Source organism: Mirounga angustirostris, unplaced genomic scaffold (assembly GCF_029215605.1).
Source record: "Mirounga angustirostris isolate CCGP_5_RB_7025 unplaced genomic scaffold, mMirAng1.0.hap1 SCAF_2, whole genome shotgun sequence".
Taxonomy (NCBI): Eukaryota; Metazoa; Chordata; class Mammalia; order Carnivora; family Phocidae; genus Mirounga; species Mirounga angustirostris.
The window spans coordinates 108,636,314-108,639,250 of record NW_026991710.1 but is presented as its reverse complement, the minus strand read 5'-3'; positions in this window follow the sequence as shown (position 1 = coordinate 108,639,250).

The window sequence follows — 2,937 nt, the reverse complement described above, 5'->3', positions numbered from 1 at the left end:
CTTGGAGATAAGAGAGAGAATGAGAATAAAACATTCTCCTCTAATGGACATTGGACACACTCTTGACTTGTCACCCTTGCAAGTAAGTAATTCAATCTCCCATCTCTCAGTCTTCATCAGCAGCATGTATTTTCAAATTGGACTGGTTTAAAGAGATGCTTGGCACACCAAAAGAGCTTTTATGGGTCCTCTCCTGAGTTTTTAGAGAATATATTACAGAGATACATATGTGTTGGAATCATTCTTTCATGAGAAAAGGCTGTTTGAACTTTGATCTTTATATTAAGAGAAACTGTTATTAAAATGAATTTGCAACTCAGTTTAATCTCAGAAGGAGACAGTTGAGTCATATGGAATTGCCAATTGTTGACAATTTTTGAACTATGAAATGGCAACTTCATATGGTTCAATCTAAATGTTTCTAGAGAAAATTTACAGTAATAGCAATCTTATTAGTTTGTCTGGCCTAACACCTTATATTAAAAATACTCTTTAAGGGGCGCCTGGGTGGCTCAGTTGTTCAGCGTCTGCCTTCGGCTCAGGTCATGATCCCAGGGTACTGGGATCGAGCCCTGCATCGGGCTCCCTGCCTGGCGGGAAGCCTGCTTCTCCCTCTCCCACTCCCCCTGCTTGTGTTCCCTCTCTAGCTGTCTCTCTCTCTGTCAAATAAATAAATAAAATCTTTAAAAAAAAATACTCTTTAAGTTTCATATTACTAAAACAGCATAGAAAACCAAGTACATATCCCAACTGGAAACAACTTTGATGTTTGTGAGGAGTATCAACTATTTCTAAACTATTCAAATATATCTTAAAGATAAATCATCCTCCCTCAACTAAAAAGTGTGATTAATATGTTTTGTTGAATCTTAAATACTGTATTCTTGGACTTCAATATATTTAAGTGGCAAATACCATGAACTGTTACAAACCTAGGAGAGTTATTCTATGTTTCAGGGAAATTTCTTCTTCCAGCATTTGGATAAACAGCATGAATGAAAATAAAATCATCATGCTTGGCAACTTATCTGAATCTCATAGGTAAGATGAACTAAAAAGGAGATAAAATAATTTCTCTTTTCTTGGTGGTTATTTCAAAAGAAAGCAAAGGTCAATTTCAGTCAGCGGGCCACTTACAATCCTCTGTTTCCACTGAGTCACTTTAAATACTGCAAGTTAGAAGATCTTTTCAGTGAATAAAAATATTAGAATGAAATCTTCCCAAATCTAATCTGTTAGCATCCTCTATCAAAATATTATTGTGATTTGTCAATTTTGTTAGCTCTGTAACTGTCTATGAAGCAGTGAGGATAGTTGTACAGAGAAAACTGGCATAGACATTTTCAAAGAACAAAGATCTGAAAGAGAATTGGATTCTTCCCTGTTTCTGCCATAGAAGATTCAAATTATTATCTGTATTCATTGACACAATTACACATGTATTTTCTCTTGTAATAACAAGATGGGAGGACTTCAGACTAATTGTAGGGTGAGCAAATTTCACTCTCTTTTCAAATAAACAGTAGCATCAAGAGCACATGAGTTCTCATGGGAGAAGTTTCATGTATGCATTGTCTTGAGAACTGTATCAGCCCATCCGACAACAGCAGATTGCTGACCCCATGACGCAGGGCCCATTTCTAAGTCATCAGCAATCTTTCCTCCGAGTCCTAAACAAAGGCACAGCTCCACATAATAACCACGCGTAGACCATAAGGGAAGAGAGAGAGAAAAAAAATGTAAAAGTAAATCCTAAAATCAAAGGTTCCTAGTGCTTCCGTTTCACTGATTAGGTGGGATTTGGGTAAGGTAGTTTAGGGTTGTTTTTTCCTCCCTGCCTTCCCAGTTCTACAATCACAATGGCCCTCTAGTGGGATGCTAAATTAAGAAGCATTTTGTTTGTATTGTTAGCAGCTAGATGGAAACAGTCACAGAGAAATGTTTTATTATGGTGAGGAAAGGACTCCTTTAATAAGACTCTTAGGAGACTGAGTTTTAATGACGCTTAACACCATGTTTGAAACCATACACCACATCTACATGTTATTTCTTGTTAAATGCTGGTTATTAAACAGCAGGCTGGCTCCAGATTGCCTACAGAGGGTAGTTAGGATTGGCTGATACGTCTCTGACAATTTGAATAGTAGATGGAGTGACAAGTGCTGTTTGCATTTAAAGGATTTTACATTTTAACATCTGCACAGAGCAACAGTGTATATTATTACCCAGTGTACTTCTGCACAATATGTTGAAGGGTTAAAGCCAATTAAGCACAATTGTAAGTTTCAATTTCTTTGAAAATTCTGTGCCCTCATCCAAACTTAACATGCTTAAGCTGGAATGATTTCCCTCACTACTTAACCCAGGGATCTCGGCAGCGAATTGCTGTTCAAAACTGCAGACCAGAGAACAAGTAAGGGAAATGAAGAACAGAATGTGCCCCAAGGAAAGATGTAAGCAATAAAGCAATACGTGTTTATAAGTAGGTTTTTTTAACCATTTAAAGGCTTAGCATTTTAAAATTCAACAGGAAACAGAACACTGTTTTGTAGTACCTGTACTTTTCCCACTGTTAATCTCACAGCTCTCTTGCTCCAGTCTTTTCCCACACCAAGGAGAACCAGTTATCATGTGGGTCAGGGACACTGCTTGATGCCAAGGAACCAAGGCATGCAGTTTTCAGATGTTAACTCTCAGCATTAAATGTGCTTATTTCTACATAGCCTGCTTTCTCTTTACATCTTTTATTTTTGGATCCTGCTTCAAATGTGTTCTCTTTTGAATTGCTTATTTCCCTGTAACAGGTGGGCAAAGAGAGCAGTGCTGTCTTCTACTTGGGCAGGTCCTCATTGTGGGGATGCTTAGAGGTAGGATCAGTAGGTTAAGTCATCCCTTCTGTAGGCTTTGGAGAAAAAAGGTTATCTCACTTACCTCTTT